We start from the raw sequence: 23,378 nt of genomic DNA, 5'->3' as shown, positions 1-23,378 counted from the left end.
GATCCATGGAGATTTTTAATGCCTAAATTCTTATTTCTCCTTGAAAGAGTTTATAATTGATTTTATGGCATGAATTTGATTTATGCATCAACTATAAAACATATGTATTAGTGAAGTTTGAGGATTGTACAAAGACCATGATCTATTAATTGTTTAGCTTTGAGTTTTTAAATAAGAAAATGTCTTGCTCTCTTAGGCATGTAATGCCAAGATTTTAACTTAAAATGTTGTTACAGTGAATACCCTGCTCTACTTTATATTTCAGGAAGGAAGGCATGTCTAGGTCAATGTGAATGGTGACCTCAAAAGTATTGATGGTAGTGGAGTTTATAATAATGGTTGTATGCATGAATCTTGATCAACTGGTTATTGGCTCCTTCGTGTCATGGATATGTTATGGGTGTTGTTTTCTCTTTATATTTTGAATGGGATATATTTGTATGAACATATTTTCAAATATAAATATTTCTCTTTATTTTTGAATTAGGTTATAGTCATTTTTAGTTCTAATTTTGATAGATAATTCGTTACATTAAGTTTGGATTTTTGAAAATTTCTTTGACTATAAAAATATTGAGTTTTTATATTTGGCCTTTTGTAATTATTGTACCAACAACCATAGACTTAGAAGCATACTAGGTGAGCTTTAAAAAAATGTTGTTATGTGCGATTGGTTGAATCTTCATTTAGTGCACAGGAATTCAATTATATTACTTCCTTTCATTACATGATGAAATTATTGTACAAAAAACCAAGAGGTGCCAACATTCTTTGTGATTTGACTTAAGTTAGGGAAAGTTAATTTAAGGGACTTTTAGTTAGTTTAATAATCAATTAGATATCTTAAATATTATATTAAGATTTATATGTTATAAATTTAAATTTATTTGTAGATAATAGATACAACTCTTTTAATTTATATATATTTAAAAAACTATGCTTTATATGATTTTAAATGATTTGTATGTAACAAAATTAGAAAGGTTCTATCAAGGTAACTTAACTTTTTTAATCCTTTTAAAATGATTTGCATGTAGTAAAGCTCTAAGTATTCTATAGTTCATTTTAAAAGACCTTAGCTTTATCAGGTTTCCATTGTAGTTTCCTTCTATTATAAATGTTCCATATGAGTTGTATTATGGAGCCACAGTATTGATTATTCTTACTTAAATCAAATTGTAATGTATATTTATCTTAACACTATGCAAGAATTTATTTCTTTGGATGTTGATTTCATGTTGAGCATTTGTGTGAATATTATCTACAAGAAATATATAAACAACTTTAGTAAAATAACAGAAAAATATGACTTTAAACATGCAAAATTATTTTAAAACTTGGATTTTTATTTAGAAGGTTTCTACTTTTATTTTGTATTTTTGTAAATAGTGAGAAGTAGATATATTTTTATTTTTCATTTAAAATGTCAAAATATAGAATCGAGATGTTTCTAAAATAATGGAAAACAATATCTCTCTACATCTTATTTTGGATAAATCTGTATAAGATTTAGAAAAGTATATTAAAAAATTAAAATGTTTCTACATTTCTTTAGACTTACAATTTCTTTCAAAAATTAATATTATTAATTTTTTCATATTTTTAATCATAGTATTATTATTCTTAAAAAATATATTTATTATTCTTGAAAAAAATCAACTAACAATTTTTTTTAAAAAATCATTTTCTATTATTGATAATCTTTTATGAGCTATTTAAATATAAATCAATATGGTTCGCACTTAAAGGGGAAAATATATCTATATCCTTACATTACAAATAAATTTTAGAAATAAATAAATCAATAGTAAGGCATTGAAATTTCTTGATTATATTCCCCCAAACCCTAATCAAAGTGTAATGAGAACCCTAACCATAGCCCTAACCTTAATTATAATTCTAACCCTATGAATGACACTAAATCTAACATGACAAGTTATGAAAACCCAACCCTAACCCTAACCCAAAGTACAATTCACACAAAATCCCTAAAAGATCCTTAATTAAAACATTAACCTTGATTATACTTCTAACCCAAACCCTAACCCTATTGATGATTATTAAACTTTCACTCAAGATATCCCAAACCCTATCTCTAACTATGATCATACCCTACAACATAAATCATAATCCTTAACAAAAAATTTAATCCTTTGCTAACCTAAATGCTCACTTTATCCCTAACCATGACATAAACCCCAATTTTAACCATAATCCTTACTCTAAACACTAACTCTACCCATAAGTCTATCCCTAACCTTATTAATAAGCCAAATGCTAACCATGATATAAACCCTAGCCTTAACCAACATATTAACCATTTTCTTAAACCTTACCCCTAAACATAATCCTAAGTCCAACCCTAAACATTAGTCATAAAAATAATCCCTACCTTAATGCTAACTATATCTAAGCCCTAATCTCAATCCTTAATTTAATCATATTTTAATTATAACTATAAGTCTAACCTAAATCCTGACTGTAATGATAATTTTAAGTGTTTCCTTAACTATATCACCCTAGAACAATAAATGTAACAGTTAGGATTTAGGAATGGGGTTAGAATTTCTCAAGGGTTGGGATTATTCTTAAGAATAAGGATTAGAGTTCAACATAAAACATATTTATAGTTATTATTAAGATTAGGTAGAGGATATGGATTCACATAATAATAAGTACTAGGTTACAATTATGATTAGGATTTAGCATTTAGATTATTAGAATATAAGATTAGGTTGGCTATATAGTATTAGGACTAAACATTTAGGATTATGGTTTACCTTAGTATTTAGGGTTATTGGTTTAAATTTTAGAATTAGGATTTAGATTAGTGTCAAAAATCTATAATTTAGGATTATAATATTATGTTAGGGTTAGATTCTATATAAGGGTTAGAATTTAGGAATAATGTTATAATTAACATTTAACATCTAGGTTACGATTAAGTAATAAGGATTAGTGTTTAGTATTTATGATTAGGACTAGGATTAGACTTTAGTATTATAGATCTAGGGTTGTTGTCAATATTAGCATTAGGGTATAGGTTTGCATATGGGTATTATTAAATAGTTAGAACTCTAGGATTTAGCATCTAGGATTAGGGTTTATATTTAGGGTTAGTATTTATATCATGATCGTAAGATTAATTCTATAGTTCAATCACTAATCAATTATCCAACCCTAACCCTATAGCTAAGCATGATTCTAACCTTGAACCCTAACCAAAATCCATCATTGTTCGAACCTAAACACGAACCTTAATGATTCAATCAAGCCTTGCACTAATATTTCCTTAAACCTTTACACTAACCTAAACCATGATATATACCTTACAATCTTAACCATGCTATAAATTCTAGGATTAAGATTAAGATTAGGGTTATGATATGAGTTCATATAATAATTAGTACTAGGTTAAGGTTAGGATTAGGGTTTAGCATTTAGGGAATGTAGTATATAGGATTATGATTTATCATTCAATACTATGTTTGACCATTTAGTATTATGATTTATTTGATTATTTTGGGTTGACAAAAACTAAGAGTAGGGTTTAGAATTTAGGGTTAGGACAAGGGATCAAAATTTACAATTTGGGTTTGTAATACTATGTTAGTGTTATGTTTTATATAAGGGTCAGAATTTAGGGCTAATTAGTGTTTAGAATTTAGGATTAGTGTTAAGTACTAAGGATTAGGGTTTATTGTTTATGACTAAGATAATTTACAATTTATGTTTATAATATTATGTTAGTGTTAGGTTCTATATAAGCATATGATATATTTTACACTATTCCTAACTTTGACACTAACACTAAGCATCTTTCCACTAGCAAATAAGATGATAGATTCAACATTAACACTAAATATTAGCCTTAATTATAATAAAAAAAAGTATAGAGTCAGAGACCCTAATACGAAACCTAACCATTATATAAATTCTAAAGCTATAATTTAACCATAATCAAATTAATTATTCAATGTGTTGTGAACATTGCGACTACTACTAGGTAATATATAGACTATATGTAAAACACACCAAGATGAATCAAGCTATTGAATTTTTTCATCATTCACTTTCAATATGCATTAAAAAAACTCAATGCCTTGATGCATCTTGACGTATTTTACGTATAGACTATATATTAGCTAGTATGAGTGTAGTTTGTCAATATGCAATGTCATTAACACTTAATTATTAATGAAAGTCTAAATATATGTTGCAAATGATATGCATATTTTGACTTCACCATTAATGTGTTAGAATCCAATCCAGAAGTATATAGAATTCTTATCAACATGAAAAGAAATTATATCAATATTCATTATATGAAATAAAAATTATAGAAAGCATAATATATAATTTTTTTATTCTTTACATTTATGCTTGTTGGTTTAAATTTTCCATCAAATTTGGAAAATGATGAAGGGATATATAGATAATGACGTCTTTCACATGGTTAAAATAGGTCCAAATGACACATTGCTTAACTCTCTTCAAAATATCAAATTAGTTTCCAATACATTACAATTAATATAAAAATATAATGGTTAATATGACATTACACTATGCAATATGTGTTATGTTTTTAAACTAGACTTGTACTAATATGATATAATTGAGTTTTTCTCTATGTTTCATTTAGGCATTCTGATTTCTGTTGAATATACAGCATGAAAAACCTTGTAGAACTACGTTTTAGTTATAATTTATGCCTATCCAATTTGTAAGATGAACTATAATGAAAGTAATAACACAAATATATAAACAAAGATAGGATTAAATAATGTATATACATTTATAAGCAGTATAGAAATCATCAGCAATAGAGAAATAAACAACAAGACATCCAACTGTTACTACATAGGCTCGACACATGGAGTGTTACACATAATTTTTTTAAAAATATTTGGATGTAAAATAAAAAAGAAGACCAAGAAAAATGTAGTAGCCAATAAGAAAATAAGAATATAAAATTTTGACATCAATTTAATTTCAAAATGTGTTCAAGACTATATATTATGGTAAAAAAATAAAATTATGTAGTGCTATTTTAAAGAATCAAACTAATGCTCGAAATGCTACTAAAAACTTTAGTCTCCTACCTTAACAAAAATGACTAACAAGAGACACAGTGCATCAAAATTTATTCCAATAGTTAGAAAGAAAGGATAGTAGAAATTTTTAGATATAAATGAAAATAAAGGAGATTGCATATGAAAAGAGAGGTAAAATAGATAGAGTTATATAGCATTATAGATAATTTTAAAAGTATTAATATTTATGCCATTTAGAAAATATTTTTAAAAAATAAAAATTAAAACTAAATAGTGAATTACTCAATTTTATCATTAGAATATGTTTAATAATTGAAAACAATCCAAAGAATGTTGGGATGAGGCACATTCTTGAACTCTAGAGTTATCAAATCCCTTCCATCCCAATTAGTGACTCCTTAGTTTGGAGACTTACCCCCTCAAGAGACTTCATGGTAAAATCTTCTTATGTTCATTATCTCATGGCAAATGTGGCCCTAAGGGATTGGAGGAAAGTCTGGCACCCATGGATTCTACCATAGATAAATTTCCTCTCATGGATGGCCCTACACATGAAAATTCTCACAATTGATAATCTTCACAAAAGAGGGTTTCAGTTAGGTAAATCCCATGTGTCATGCTACAGAGAAGCAAAATCTATCTTACACCTCCTCATTCATTACTCTTTTGGGTCCAAAGTCTGGGGGTTCCTTGCATTATGGGAGATTCAGTGGTGTGTTAATGAGAACTTACATCAACTTGTTCACTAGGATGGGCCATCTAATTACCCATATCTAAAAACCGTATGGAGAATAATTCCCCTATGTATCTCAGGGAAAATATGGAAGGAGAGAAATTTAGGGACAAAACCACTCCCAATTCGGTATAGTAGTTCAATAGGTAACAAGTCTTTTAAAGGAATTTAATGGGATCTGGTGATGGAAAACCCCCCCTACGAAATCCCTCAAGAAAACAAGATATGAAGTGGGCATCCGCTTGCGACTTAAGCGTGATTGCAGAAAAGTTTGATAACTCCAAAGCTATGGCTAGGAATAGAAAAGTTTGGCACCCTCATCCTGAAGCATGGATAAAACTTAATTTTGATGGGTTGACCATGGTTGGGAGCATTGAAGTTTGGGGTTTCGTTTAGAATAGTATTAGGAAGATGGTGGTCACCTATACTAGGAACTGTGGAGGGGGATCGAACAATGAAGCTAATGCCCTGGTTCTACTTTGGGGAATGAGAATTGCATGACATAGAGGAGTTAATAGATTGGTGATCAAAGAAGATTTGATGTTGATTATCAAAGTGCTAAAAGGAGAGGGTTGATGTAGTTGGAAGATCAAAAAGATAATAGAAGAAGTTTGCACATTGATGGAGGGGTGTCAAGAGGTTGATGTCTACTATGAAGGAAATGGAGTGACAGATGATTTGGAAAAATTTGGCCACAATGTCATGAGAATAATAAAATGGGAAGATGTCAACCAAACCCCATCATTAGCTCAAGTGATAATGGAAAGCGAGTGGGTGAACCCACTATAGTGGGTTAAACTTTTTCGGAGGAAGAAATTCCTCCAAAATTGTGCAATAACCAATTTCATTTTCATACTTTCAATAGAAAGTTTTATAAAAGTTTTGATAGAAATTACTTAGTTTATATCGAAAAAAACTATGTGTCAAGTTTTGATAAAAACTTTGGGTGCCACACAGTTTCAATAGAAACTACCTACATAGTTTTGATCAAAACTATCTAGGTAGTTTCTATCAAAACTACCAAGCCCGTACGGGGTTTGTTAACCCTAGTCTCGAGCTTGCTAGTTTCAATCAAAACTTCTTAATAAAGTTTTGATCAAAACTCTTTAAAAAAATTGGAAGCTTCAAATAGGTCACTACAACACCACATGTCATTTTTGACAATGGAGCTATAGTTTCAATCGGAAGTGCACAAGTAGAGGCATTTGAAACTATATGACTTCAAAAAAGGTATAAATTTTCGATTTTTTACCCATTTTATATGATTTTAGTTTCATTTTATATGTTTTTTGTGTGTATGCATATATCATTTATGTATGTACATATATCATATATATCTATATATATATATATATATATATATATATATATATATATATATATATATATATATATATATATATATATATATATATATATATATATGTATGTATGTATGTATGTATGTATGTATGTATGTATTTATGTATGTATGTATGTATGTATGTATGTATGTATGTATATGTATGTATGTATATATATCATGTATGTATGTATATATATCATATATATGTATATATATTGTGTGTGTATATATCATGTGTATGCATATATATACCATGTGTATATGCATATTTGTGCATGTGTATATGTATCGATACATAAATATATGTGTGTATACAAATATATATATATATATATTATACATATCATGTGTGTGTATATGCATATGTATATATACATACATATCTATATCTATATGTGTGTGTGTACATACATATTGTGGATATAAACATACATTTAAATTTTAATTTACACACGTCAACTCGTAATATATTAAAATTTAAATTCGTGTGTGTGTGTGTGTGTGTGTGTGTGTGATGTAGGAGCATCCAGAGGTATAAGGGCAAACCTGTGTCACCCAAAAAAAATCTACTTAGACTTAGTTTCTGTTTCATGTGTTTTCATTTCTGGATACCCACTTGGGTCAAATAAAGGTTCCAACTCTCATAGTTCCACTATCAGTGTTCTAGGTTAGAGTATTTCAGCACCGTAGGATACATGAAAATGCCTAAAAAATAGGAGTATGTAATTGAGCCATCATTTTGGTGAACTAGGAGGTGTAAATTGGCCAGATGATTGTAATTGTAATTTAGAGCATTCCAGAAAAAGAATCAGGTCAAAAGTCACCACGATTTGAAAGTTATTGCAGTTTTTCTATTTCTGGAGACCTCCTAAGAATGCTTCAAAATCAGATTCAGGGCATTAAATGACCTCGTATAGGGCCGAAAAATAAGGTCAAAAAATAGGACCCAAAATCATAGAACCTAGAAAAATAGGGCTGAAATAATTTCATTAATTTTTTAAGTATAAATCTTTTTTTTTTGTTAAATATATTTTTGCATGCACATTCATGTTTATTTTTTGTGGGGAGTGGGAGACTTTGAAACAAATTCATGGAATGTCAAAAAAAAAATCTATTGGGGGATATGAGGAGTCTCTCATAGGTTATAAAAAAAATTCTCTTATTTCTTTTTCATTTTGCATTTTTACAGGGAGGAAGAGGTGGAGATAATTGGAGTAGATTAGAGCTTTTGAAGAGGAGTATATTAAAATTTAAGAGTAATTTTTTGCATGTGAGATTTCTATTTTAATTTTTAATTTTTAATTTAGTTTTGCTTTAGATATAGATTTAGTTATGTATTTAGATTTAAATGTAGATTTAGTTTTAAAATTAATTATAATATTCCCCTTTGATTTAGATTTCAATGTCAATAAGTTTCATATAGTTTAGCTTTGCATGTTTGATTTAGATTTAGAATTCAAATTAACTCAAAATCTATTTGATTTAGATATTTCATAATACATTTCATTTCCACATTTTTAATGTGCATGTTTAAATTTAGTTTTACATTTGCATATTTCGTACTAGTTTTAGATCTGTTTATTTCAAAGCACTTTTTCGTTTCTATGTTTTAGATTTATATGTTTCATAATAGTTTTGTATTTGCATGTTTCAAAATATTTATATTTTTATGTTTCCTAATTAAATTTTATCATTAATGTGGATGGCAACATCACCTTATCAATAAAATTTGTATTTTATTAAAGTTGATGATTAATTTAAAATAAACATATCATATATTTAGTTTATATTTTGTCATATTTAATTAGATTATGTATGTGTTTTACTTAAATATTTTTCATAGTATATATAGATTTTTATTAATATTTATGTTTATAATGTTTGAAAAGTGGAAGGCAATGTCAAATTATTTCAAACATTACAATCTATCTATTTCATTTGAAGTAGTTTTGATTTTGATTTTTATTATTTTGAAAATTATTGTAGTGCCTGCCATCGTTCACATCTTTCTGGACATATTGTTGTTATCATTATCAGACTATGTTAGACTAGTTTTATGTTGATGGATTAGTAGTATTGTTCTGACACTATCAGACATTATGTTATGGATTCAGTTGGTATATGATGAGATCATTTAGACTTTACATTTCATGTATGCATGATGATCATTACATTGTTTTCAGTTATTGTTGATGATTAATTAGATGGTTTATTATCTCATGTGTTTTATTATGGATACTTACCCCATATTTGCATGTGTATGGTGTGCGTGTTTGTTCATATTGTATGGCGTTTCTGATGTGGTTAAGGAAGGAAGTCGTAGTCACCTGCTAGTCGAGATGAGTGTACCCTATTACATTATCTCAATGATAAGAGAAGGGAGATAAATTCTCAAGTCCAAATCCCAAACCCTTAAACCATTTGTCCTAGTGAGGTATGACAAGTATCTAGATATTTTACCCATCGAATGTGTTGGATGACATATTTCGTGATCTTTAACCCTTTAGACTAATTTTGTATGAATTGGTCTATGATGGCTTTTCATATTTTATCTTGGAGGTCTATGGTGAATTTTCTATTAATTAAGTCTTAATAAATAGATTTATTTAATTAATTAATTATTTGAAAAAAATAAATATAATATCATGATCTTTGATATTTTGATTATAATTAATTAAATGAGGATTAATTGAGGAAAAAAAATTAAATAAAAGAAAATTAAAAATTAAATTAATAATAATTATAAAATAATAATAAAGTAATAAATAAATAATAATAATAAAAGTTATAAAAATTAAAATGAAAGTTATAAAAATTTAAATAGAAGTTATATAAAAAGTAAATTAGAGTTATAAGCTTGCCTAGGAGTTAATGCACCTTTTTATTTCTCATATGTCAACAACACGGGGGTTAGTGCATCAATTAAGCACATGGTGTCTACAACCTTATGACTCATCTAGAAGGTTGGAAAAGACACATGCTTTGTTGGTGACACCTTCTAGCTATTTCTAGAGACATTCTAGGTGTTTCCTGAGAGCTCTTTATATTCAAGCATTCCTAGAAGCTTAGACATGGCGTTTGGAGAGCGTTTTGGCGCATTGGATGACTCGAGAACTTTGGAGAAGGGAGGAGCTTGCTTTGCAGGTTTTCTGAGGGAAGAGCAAATTAGCATCAGAATCCAGGTAGATTCTTGTGATTTTACTTATGCTATTTTTGCATCTTGCACTCCTGTCTTCTTTGTGTCTTCCACATGTCTTCTGAGGATTTTCCTATTTTAATTGTATGCATTCTCAATATGGGTAGTTAAAATTTATTTGAGAATCTTTATATGCATAGATTTGAAGAGAACAAGGGGCTAGGGTTTAAATTGTAGCCAAATTCATTAGATGATTTATTGAATAAATTTTGAGACCAAATAGTCTATAGGAAAATTCTGAAAATTGAAATCTTTAAATAAATTGTGTATATGTTCATTGAAAAATATACATGTTTATATTTTCCCACACACACATATATATATATATATATAAATGTATATATATATATATATATATATATATATACATTTATATATATATATATATATATATATTTATATGCTGTGATACTGGATAAAATTCAGCGTATAATACACACACACACACACACACACACACACACATATATATACATACATATGTATATTTATTTATTTGGAAAGTCAAATAACTTACCGCAGTGAGAATTCATTAAATCGCATTGCGATTTGTTTTTTTTCATTTGAGAAACGTTATTAACAACAGTTATATCAAAAAAAAAAAAATTAATTTTATATATGTTGGGCGGGCGGGAATCCAATGCCCCACCCACCGCAGGCCTGTGAAGATCGCAGAGTACCTACGACCGCAGTGTACCTGCGGTGCAGTTACTTTAATTAGCCTGCGCGATTTCTTTTATAAATCGCAGTGTATAAAGTTGTTAAAAATTTTATATATTAAGTTGTTTGCGGTTATCATGATATGTTTTGATAATTTGACTTTTATATTGCATTTTTATAAAATATTATTATTGTATATTATAATATATGTATATTTAGTATATATACATATATATGTATATGTATGTATGTATGTATGTATGTATGTATGTATGTATATATATATATATGTGTATATATATATGTATATATATATATGTAAATATGTATATATATATGTATATAAGTATATGTATATTAGTTATATATAATTATTTTATTTAAAATGATTTGTATAGATGGACCATTCTATAAAAGATAAATGTTTTAAAAATATGAATAATAATTTATCATTTATTATTTTAAAAAAAGAGATATTAATAATTAACTTAATTAAAGTTAGTTTAATTAAGGTTAATTATTAGAATGTGTTATAAGTCAAAGTTTTGAAATATACAAATTTTTTTGATAATATTGTATTCATTGGGAATGTCATTTTTAAAACAAGTTTATATAAACAAAATATTGTTAGATCAATTAGAAAATTGAGTCTAATGGTTCTGGGGAGAAACTTTTATCTATCAAACAATTACATGGGTTAGGTAAAATGTGAAATTTCTCCACTTGATATCTAGATTGGAAAACGTAAGCTGAAACCTCCACATTTAAATTCAAGTATGTAAATTTAGCAAAACCAAAACATGTGTTCGCATTGTGTTTTCTTTGTGCTATTGTTTTGGGTTTTGGGTTGACTAGTGTTGACTAGTTATAGGACATCTGTGATATCCCCATTTTAGTATATAATTTAATTATACATAAAGAGTATATAATATTAATAATCGATAATATTATAATTATATTAAGATATAATTTATAATATTATAATAATCATATATTATATTATATAATTTATAATTAAATATTATATAATTGTAAGTATTAATTATACATATAAATATATCTATGAATATTATTATATATTAGATATTTATATACCATAGATAATTAATACATATCTGTATGACAATAATATGTGATATTATATCCTTGCTATATATTAAAAATATTTAATTAAAAAGATTCATATATTGTTATAATCTTATATATAATTAATATTAATATATAATCATATATAATTAATATTAATCTATATATAATAAATAGTTATTAATATAATAAACCTTATTAATATATAATATAATTATTAATATACTATAACTATTATTATGAAAAGAGGCGACCCTTTGAAAATCCATATATATATATATATATCACACAATCAAAAGGATATCATATAGAATCATAAGAAATATTATCAAATCGATATAAGTAAATGTTAATCTAAAGATGCCCCAAAAACGAGACATTACAAGTGGTATCAGAGCCACTTTCTTGCCATCCTGTGTTGAAAGAGAAACCAAAATGTAGACATAAAGCTATGGGAAGCCACTTGTAAATTAATGAATTGGAAGATCTTATTTATATGACAGAAACTTCTATTTTGAACACCTGAATCATCATTAATGTCTCTCAGAGTGTGTGCTCCATACCATCAATATCTAAATGCGACTTAGAATTGGGAATCTTTGCTGGTGATGTATATTTTGAAATATATGGTGTGTGATGAAAATATGATAAGCAATGGGTGCGATAACCAACTAAAATTGCCGCAAAAAAGTGATAGTGCCAAGAGGAATTGTGATTCAAGAAATCTGTACATTAGAGCAGTAATACTCGGTAGGCTGCAAGTTAGGGCAATAAACCACAATAATGAATTTGGCTCCAGCAAATTCTCATTTTTGTAGCAAATGCACATGATTTGGACAAGAGCACTCCTCTACATGTGGCTACTATAATGGTGAAAAGGTAAGTGAATAATATCAAGAAAGGCCTGATTCAAATCAAGTATAATAGGAGGAGATCTCGAGAACTAAGAGAGAAGTACACCCCACCTTGACATTGAATATGGACATGTTAGATATTCTAGAGTGGAACACTGAGCAGTCACTGTAGGGGGAGAAAAGAAGTAGACAAACATTAATTGCATTTATAATAGACATCACTATCTATGTGCTTAGTTTATACTAGTTGCAATTATTTTCAAGTCAAGATTGTTGTCTGGTGAAGAACTTCCATAGCCTTGGTTGTTGGCAAGATATAGTCGATTGAAAGCATTGAAGCCGCCAACTATAGCAATAACTATAGAAGTCTTGAGGAGGAAGCCATCATTTGAAGGAAGCCACAAGCATAATCAAAACAGTTTGCCAATTAAAAGTTCAACTCCAACCATTCAGCAAGTCTAATTGCAACGAATATGGAGCTCCACAATTAAAATTTTAATCGCAACAAATATGGAACTTCACAATTAAAAGTTAAATCACTACAAATATAATGTGCACAATTTGATATGTATGACTGCATTAATGCAACGTCTCTATGTACAATTACAGCAATTACAGAGCAAAGTGGGTGGATATGTGAATGTGTCCACACTGTCATCTCTCTTCATAACTGTTGTGCTCGTTTCAATTTCTCAAGAATACTGTAGCCAAATATCTATCAAACTCTAATCTTAGATTTGATCAAAAATTAGTTCAAATTCAGCATTGGGAGAAGGAGGTAGAATTTGCCTCAATATTGGACCAGCACAATGTTTGTGCTATTTACGGCGAGCAGGGACCCAAGTTGCCCTCGTGCAAAGCTATGCATTACTGATGAAAAGAATTGACCATTCTGATATAGAAGGTGGAATAAAAAAACAAGAAGGTATAAGAGTCAATTTGTTAAATAAGAAAGGGAAGAAATAAATACAAAAGCTACTATCATAAATAAACGAGCTTGGGTCTGTATGAGGTTGGCGGCCCACTACAATACCATATATGACGTTAAATATGGAGAGACATCCAACACATTGCAAGCAATAAAATCCACAAATTAAATAAGGTAAGGAACTTAGATGATGATTATTATGTACTTTCAAATTGCTACTACATTGCGAAAGGTAAGGAGGTAAGTTATATGTCTTTTTAATATATTGTTATCATATGAAAAAATTGTTAACACAAGATATAGTTATTAGTATCTTTTTGATTATTGACATATTTTGGTATTCATGAATATTGAATAATTTAATACCTCCTATCAATATTTTAATTGAATAATTATAATAAAATGAGATTGATGTTTAAATTGATAGAAAATAATCGATTTATTATTATTATTATCAAATATGATATTTATGATTAAATAATTATTGAATAGAGTTAAGTTTTCAAAATTCTAATTAATTGATTTTTGAGTGAGATTAGTTTTCAATCATTATCAAAAATATTTAAGGTCATCATCTTCCAAGATAAGGTAAGGTCTGCAGTGGAATGGGGTAGGTGACATCACGCGAGGTACCAGATAAAGCCTACGGGTACCAGGTAAGGCCTCAGTGATGGGACATCTTAGGATACATCATACAAAGGCGCTATCTGTGAGATGATGGTTGGAGAGAGATAACAATAATGAGGGAGAATGGTGAGGCCCAATGATTGGGTAACAGGGCACCCCATTATGGTTTATCCTCCTATAATTGAATGATAAGATTAACTATCTGATATTTCAAAAATTATGCTTTAAAAGACTTCTTATTGGAAAATAGTTGATAGAATCACCTTAGGGTCATGATTCTCCAAGTCGAGATAAGGCCTGTAGTGGAATGGACTGGGGGACATCATGCAAGGTATCAGATAAAGCCTATAGGTACTGGGTAAGGCCTCGATGATGGGACATCTCAGGGTACATCATACAAAGGTGCCTTCTTGGAAATGATGATTGGAGGAAGGTAACAATAATGAGGGAGAATGGTGAGGCCCACTGGTTGGGTAACAGGGCACCCTATCATGGTTCCTCCTCCCATATTTAGAAAATGATGAATTAATAAATGGATTGAGACCATAAACACCCTATTAGTGGATTAATTTATATATAATGTGTACTAATGATTTTTTTGGTTGCAGGTTCACAATTAAGGAAATGCATGATGTGTGTCTTATGTGTTTGCATTGTGTTTGCTCTGTGTCTTCATCTATCTACATCGTGTTTGCTTCGTTTTTTCATTCATTGAGATGTATATTTCATAAATATTTTAGGACTTTGGTATACAAATATGTTTGTATCTATGATGGAGTTTGTATGTGAATGATTTTGCTTGAGGACAAGCAAATTCAAGAGGGGATGGTTGTGATATCCCCATTTTAGTATATAAATTAATTATACATAAAGAGTATATAATATTAATAATCGATAATATTATAATTATATTAAGATATAATTTATAATATTATAATAATCATATATTATATTATATAATTTATAATTAAATATTATATAATTGTAAGTATTAATTATACATATAAATATATCTATGAATATTATTATATATTGGATATTTATATGCCATAGATAATTAGTACATATCTGTATGACAATAATATGTGATATTATTTCCTTGTTATATATTAAAAATATTTAATTAAAAAGATTCATATATTGTTATAATCTTATATAATTAATATTAATATATAATCATATATAAATAATATTAATCTATATATAATAAATAGTTATTAATATAATAAACCTTATTAATATATAATATAATTATTAATATACTATAACTATTATTATGAAAAGAGGTGACCCTTTCAAAATCCATATAAATATATATTGAATATAACACAATCAAAAGGATATCATATATAATCATAAGAAATATTATCAAATCGATATAAGTAAATGTTAATCTGAAGATGCCCCAAAAATGGGACATTACAACATCTACCAGAGGCTTGGGGGTTATGTGATTGTGATGTCATGATGATGTTTTAATCTTGATCTTTATAAACCCAACCATGGTTATGTGATGGAATGCTCTATGTAATGTTTATAATTACTAATTTTTATAGTTGAGATTCTTATGTATGAGACACTTGACTTAACCATTTTTGGCTCATCAATTAGTTATCCTTGGTTTATTTTCTAGTTGCCATGATGGGATTGAAATGTGATTTATGATGTCATGTTAACATGCTTTGACTCAACCATTTTGGAGTCTTTGATCAGTATGATTGAGATATACTTTGGTTATTGAGAATCAATGGATACTTTTGATTATCAGTGACACTTCAGTTACCAATAGAGAGCTGTTGTGGTCATGATTTTCTATGGATGCTTGCTCATGGAGATTTGATGCTTTTATGCATATTTGATGATTTTATTATGGATTATCTTTTGTTATTTTGAGATTTATGATTCCATGAGCTTAGGGTAGGTTATCTGCTTGTAGTGTCGAGAAGTGGCTTGCAATGGGGGCGGGGCCCTAAGAGGCTGCTAGGGTAACTCATTGTAAGTTGGTTAAAAAGTGAAAACATTCACACCTAATACTAACTAAATGAACCTAAAAAGATAATTGTTTTGTTCTCGCCCATGCCTTGAGTGCTTGTAAAGACTAGGGTGGGAGTAGAGATAATGCATGGTTGCGACCTTGCATTCCATAGTATGCCTCATCAATATGAGAGGATACTAGTGGCCACATTAGGATCAGTATGGACTCATGGAGTTTAGCTAACTACCAGGGTAACTTGTACATGATATATGCGATGACACTTTTCCGCTTGCATAGTAGGTTCCTACATGTCTTTGTGTGCCTCGGGGAATTAGATGTCGTTTTTGTGTGATGGAACCTTTGAGTTAGTATACTTATAGGATTCTTGGACTTATAGAGATTTATGCTATGTGTTTTGGATAGCCTATTTGGGACTTGAGATTATCTCCTTAGCACGGTGGGAGTGGACCACTTAGGTACCACGTGGTCGGGTAGTAGTGTTTTTCCACTCTTATCATTTTAGATTCATTGAGACATCGTGGTTGATGTGTCCTTCATGATGGTGGATATGTATCCTTTCATTGATGATTAGCATATGTTAGATGATATTATCTTTTGCTTTTATTTGCATGTTAGATTACTTTCTGCATATGATGTTGTATATGTTAGGAGTGACATTCCTACTATGTTAGTATCGATGATCTCTTTGGTGATTTGGAATGTGACGCATGGAGGGATGGCTAGGATCCACGATGGTTTAATTATGCTATTAATGGTTGGGAGGAACCGTGCACTTAGTTTATTATGTTTGATCTTTATGATGGATGTATATGTCTTCTATGATGATGTATCATGTATATCATGTGATTATCTTTACCTTGATGTATCATGGATTAGAATAAGATGATGTACCCTATTTCACATACGTATATTCTTTTAAGCTTTTCATACCCTATGACATGTACAGTGGATGATTGAGCATTTGGAATGTAATGTATAAACATTGGGCTTATCATTATTATTTCATGTGGTTGTTGTATTAGATGGTTTCAATAATGTTAGTTGTTTTGGATGTAATTCAACGTTAAGGGATCCTTAGAGAATGTAATTTGTTATGTATGTTATGAACATTGCTATTTCTTTCGTTATGGTGCATAAGTTATTTGTGGTATTTACTTTTATTTTTAAAAAAAAAAAAAAAAAAATGCTACCAACCTTAGTGAAATTCTAGGTTAATTCTTTGGATCCCTTGGCGAGGCATTACAATTATTCATTTGAAAGAATTTATGTTAGATATTAATACTTTTTTATTCTGATTATTTATATATGTTGATGTATGTTTATAAGTTTGCAGGTTACTATTTGGCTTGTGGATGCCTCAAATAGAGATTCAAACATTATTTGATATTAGCTTGATTACTTCAATGAGCTCAAATGATTTCTTTGAGACCGAGTTTGACAAATACCTACAAATAATCAAAGAGATGTGCACAAATACAATTAAAGTTGTGGAGAATGCAATATTTCCAATTTGTTATGTTGAGGAAATGGAAGTAATGCATATTAAAGATGCATAAAATTTTTTGTGTGATACATCTGTAAAAGTGGATGGGTTTCCCTTAATGATGAAAGAAGTCTTTCACAATCATTGTTCGAATAAAGGTCACAAAAGAATCCTAAATATTGAAGAATATGGCATGTATTTACACCATTATAGAGATTTTTTTTTTTTTTTTCTATATATTTCAATCTTGTCTATGTTTTTAGAATTTTACTTCTAAGTAGTTGTATTAGTAGTTTTGTTACCCCATTGTTCTACGTAACTTTCATGAATAAGAGAATAATAAAAAATAAATTTATTGTTGCACAAAACATTTTCTCAATGGATGTCGCTACTAAATATGTTAATTAAGAAAGAAAATTATTAGTCTAAATACAGGTCATTAATGATATGCATATTTATTTATTACAACTCTTAATCATTACAATAATATTTGCATTAGCATTAATAAAAATTCAACATTATATATTGTCACACATCATCATGGAGAAATAATTTCCTTAAAATTGATTCTTATATATGCTTTCACACTTTTTACATCATCTAAATAGTTGTGTTGCAACTTATAATTTCCCTTTCATGAATTAAATTTTTTCCACTATTCGAGTAATTTGAATAACATATATCCCAAATTTGACCATAGTTGTACTCCAAATACTCCAACACTACACCTAAATCTCATACTTCCCTTAACCATGTCCTTTATTTTAGTGTAACATTTATCCACTTATTAACCCTAACCATAACACCAAGTGTCATATAAATTAAATTGTAAGATCCTAACTCTAACCCATGCTCTGTATATGATTGTACTAAGCATTTAGTAAATTATATACCTTAACCTAACCCTATATGTACTAGTAACTAGAAATAATATTATATTTTTTTTATAAGTGAGAATATACATATTGTGTGCTAGAAAATGAGACCTGCAAGAAGCATGGGTTAACAAACAAACACTAGTTTAAAATCTTGAAATTGTTTCAAAGACTTATCAAAATGAAAAGAACAAAATATCAACTAATGTTTGCTTCGGTTTTGAAACCCTAAGAAACTAACAAATCCAACCTTCCTGCCACCTCTGTAGCTCAACAAAGGCACCCATGAGAGGCCTTGTTGGTGTGTTAATATGGGAGGGTGTTTGATGTGCTCTCCCAAACACAACAATAAATGAATCTCTTGAGTGAGTGAGTGCGAGTGTGTATGCAAGTAAGGTATGAATCTAGACTAAATGAGATGAATAACACATCACGAAATGGCTATGGAGAGAGCCATCTTTGAAGGCATTCAAAGATGAAGATGATATGTAATGAAAGACCTAACTAGATATGCAAACTATGATAAAAATGAAAGCTAAAAATGAAGCTACAAATGCATGTAGAAACTAGATTAATATTACATGATGTAAACTAAATCAGCTACCAAATTGTTAGTATGAACCTACAAAATCACTATGAGACTCTACCAATGCAAGCTCAAACTACCATGAAAGCTCAAACTATGAATGCAAACTCAAATCTCAAACCAACATGGTAACAAAAAAATAAAAATGAGATGCAAATGCTTAAGACAAGGCCTCTATTTATAAGCTTGAGAGAGGGCTTGGTGAGGTGGCATCCAAGTAAGTGCCACATAAGGTGACATGCAAGCCATGCAAATGGTCAAGAATTCAATGTTTGCTCACACATGTGTGAGCAAACTTGAGAAGAAGAGTGGGAGACAAGAGTGTGTAGCCATGTCATCTCACACATGTGTGAGCACACTCTTAGGCTAATGAGGAGGATTAGAGAGATAATTAGGAATGATTAAGTGGGATTAGGCTTAAGAGGATGAAAATGATGGGTGTAGACTAGGCTCTAGGTTAGGTTTAAGATTAAATTAAATGAAATTTAATCTAATCATGAGTTTACAGGAATTAATGAGATGTGAAGATTTAAATAAATAAAATTTATTTAAAAAGAAGGGAAAGATGGAGGATCATGTGTTAAATTAATTTAACACATTAAGGCTAGAAGTATTTAAACAAAATTTAAATACTTAGGAGAATGAACTCATTTAATTAATTAGCTTAATTAAATAAGTAGAGAAATGTGAACAATATAATTAATTAATTAATAATTAATTACAATGTCATGGAAAATATTAAAATTAATTAATATAGTGTTTAGGGATGATTTTAAACGTCTACATTTTGCCACTCTTTGATGTGATGTTGGAATAACATCATATCAAAGAAAAGAAAATATAAGTTGCCCCAGAGAAGGAAAGAGTCCTATGGCAATGATAGAGGAGGAGGGTGCCCCCTCGCAAAAATTGCGTGAAAAAATAATTTTTTTGCAATTTTTTGCGAAAAAGGTCTTAAGAAAGAAGGAAAAGAAGAAAAATAGAATAAATGACAACATTTGCATGACTTGCGGGTAAACAAGGAACAGATACAACTCAGAGAAGAGCAGGGTTCAAATGGGGTTCACAGGGGGCCTAAATAAGCCTCCGAGGGGCCCAAAGAAGGTCATTGTCACACCGCGAGTAGAGCACATAGAGCCGATATGGATGCCATTGATCGATTATAACTTGGTGAGCGCATGCGGGAGTACCAGCGAGCAACGGAGATTGGCCCACCAGTAAGTCATCTGATCCTCTTCATGTTTTGATAGGTTAGGCTAGACTAGGCGCATTCATGAGGCCATAAATGCACTTAAAAAAGGTCCAGGTAGAAATAACAGTCTCTACCCTATCGTCTATGGAGACGACAAAGCAGGGATCTCGACGTTTGTGGAGACGACAGGATACAGCCTGTCGTCTGCACAGATTCCAAAAGAGGGAAAAGCGCTCGCGAAGATGACAGGATCTGACCTGTCATCTGCGTGGATGAAAAAGGCAAGCGGAGATGATGAAATACACATCGTTGTCTTCAAAGATGACAGAATATGGATGAACTTACGTCTGTGCAGATCAGTATCTCTGCTGATCGGTGTCTACGTAGATCAGCGTCTACACAGATCAACATCTCCGCTGATCCGCGTCTACGCAAATTGGCGTCTGCGCTCAAAATAGCCATGCCAAGGAGGGTAGAATAGAGGGATGCCAGGGAAGATGCACCCCTGTAAGGACATCACAAGCTAGCAAAACTGATGCTCTGCATGTCTATGCTGCAGCAGGATACAGTGGTGTTTAGGGCGAGGGAGCACTATCCTCCGACCATGACGATACAGGAGAGGTTGACGGATGAAGATTGGGGACACGTGCAGTTATGCAGGCTAGAGCATGTTCATGAGTGGCCAGATCTGAGGGCCCATTTAGCATAGCTATCAGCTCTCATAGAGCGATGGCACACACCCATTGGGAGTTTCCATCTTTCGACAAGGGAGACCACACTCACACTCCTAGATGTGTGGCGGATCCTGCGAGTGTTGATCAGAGGTGCGTATCCAAAGTATGTATTGGAGGGGTCAAATCCATTTTTGAGGGAGTGCTTTGGCCGACGGTGACAGAGATTGCCCATCTAACAATCATGGTTGTCGTCAAGGGGTGCACTAGAGCAGAGACTACCGATGCTGGAAGTATACCTAGCCTCACTGATATGGCAGATGCTGCCAGATCACGTAGGACATGGGTGGTCGATCGGATGGGCATGAGTGCTGAGCACTCTGCTACAGGAGGAGGGAGCAGTCTACTGCTGGGGACAGACTATCCTGGCTGAGTTATATCACTATTTGCACATGTGTGCATATCAGACTCAGCCCACTATGGGACCAAGCCTGACACTACTGATGGTCTAATCATGGGAGCACATTGGAGTCACACAATGAATTACTCAGCAAGAGACCAGGCAGTCTAGAGAGCCATATGCCTGTAGATACTAGCCTCTTATCTAGTATACATTGACGGAGTTTGTGGGATTTTGGCATCGGTGTATGGATGAGATCATTATGTTCAAGTGGACTCCTTATGACGGGGTAGAGCGGTGGGGAGGATGACATGGAGGATCAGATGTATCTCCCATATACACAGACTGACTGCTAGATCATTGGTCGGTTGCTGCATGTGATTATGCGCTATATGCCTTCTCGAGTGTGACGACAGTTTGGCAGAGTACAGGATACAGTACCAGATAGATTATTATACCTTGTGGTGTCATGGGAGTATGGTCAGCTATAGGGACATGAGACCACTATACAATTGGCCTGAGTGTTGTGGATGGGGATGATAGTAGTGCCATGGGTGCATGGCCAGGATAGGGGAGACACAGGTATGACACCAACGTACACATAGTGGTGGGCAGCCCACCAACCGGTCAGACTTACAGTGCCAACGGCACCTCCACTAGCAGAGCAGGCACAGGGGGAGGGAGATGGAGTGGTGGATGGTGGACGAGCAGCCATGATGCCACCACTGGCACAGGGGGCATAGGAGGGACCGCACGGGTGTAGAGTTCGAGCGAGGAGAGGGGCGGGGGCAGCACCAACATAGGGGCCAGCACAGAGAGCACCCCAAGCATAGGCACAGGCATAAGCACAACCCTAAACATCACTGCAAGAACCTCCACAGGCACCACCACAGGGACAATTACAAGGAGAGGACCTAGAAATCGTTAGGGCCAAGAGGGACAGCCTACAGACAGAGGTAGCTCGACTACAGGGTGTAGCACAGGTGCAGTAGGAACGAGCTATCAACTTAGAGCAGGCCATGGGGGCTATATAGGTAGAGCTGCAGGTGTAGAGGGCTAGAGGAGACAGTGCACAAGAGGCCTTAGTAGCCCTACAGGCACGGGTGGAAGCAGGGGAGTTTGTAGGGGTGGGCACCCATGCAGAGGCGGGGGATCGAGTAGAGGTAGAGAGGCTCCGAGCAGAGGTAGCCGCCCTACAGGCCGAGCGGGCCACCCACCAAGCGTAGCTAGACAGATACCACAGGAAATGGGATATAGCCATACATATGGTACAACCTGGAGCAGCTATCGCAGTGATGCAAGAGGCCCTCATAGCTAGCCGAGTAGAGACACGGGCCATACGAGAGGCAGCATATTATAGGTCACTGTATAGGGAGGTCGTGCCTACTGACCAGCAGCAGCTAGATTTTGAGAGGGCAGCCAGCTCATGGATCTCAAGTGGCAGAGCCAGATCAGAGTAGTGTATAGGACATCAGAGACCTCCTGAAGGGGGGGATACAAGGGGGGCAGGGCCCTCACAACCAGCTACTTGATTGTATGGGGTGATCAGTGTTTTCGACAGATATGTGCAGATGCAGCTATTTTGATGATGCATTTGTACTACATGATTTTACATGATGTATATGGACTGTACAGACATTATTTTTTGAGATATATACATGGCATGATTTGATGATTCTATGTGTATGGATG

This window comes from Cupressus sempervirens, chromosome 4 (genome assembly GCF_028749045.1).
Source record: "Cupressus sempervirens isolate cs-2001-9-10 chromosome 4, ASM2874904v1, whole genome shotgun sequence".
NCBI classification, from domain to species: Eukaryota; Viridiplantae; Streptophyta; class Pinopsida; order Cupressales; family Cupressaceae; genus Cupressus; species Cupressus sempervirens.
This window is presented reverse-complemented; position numbering follows the sequence as displayed.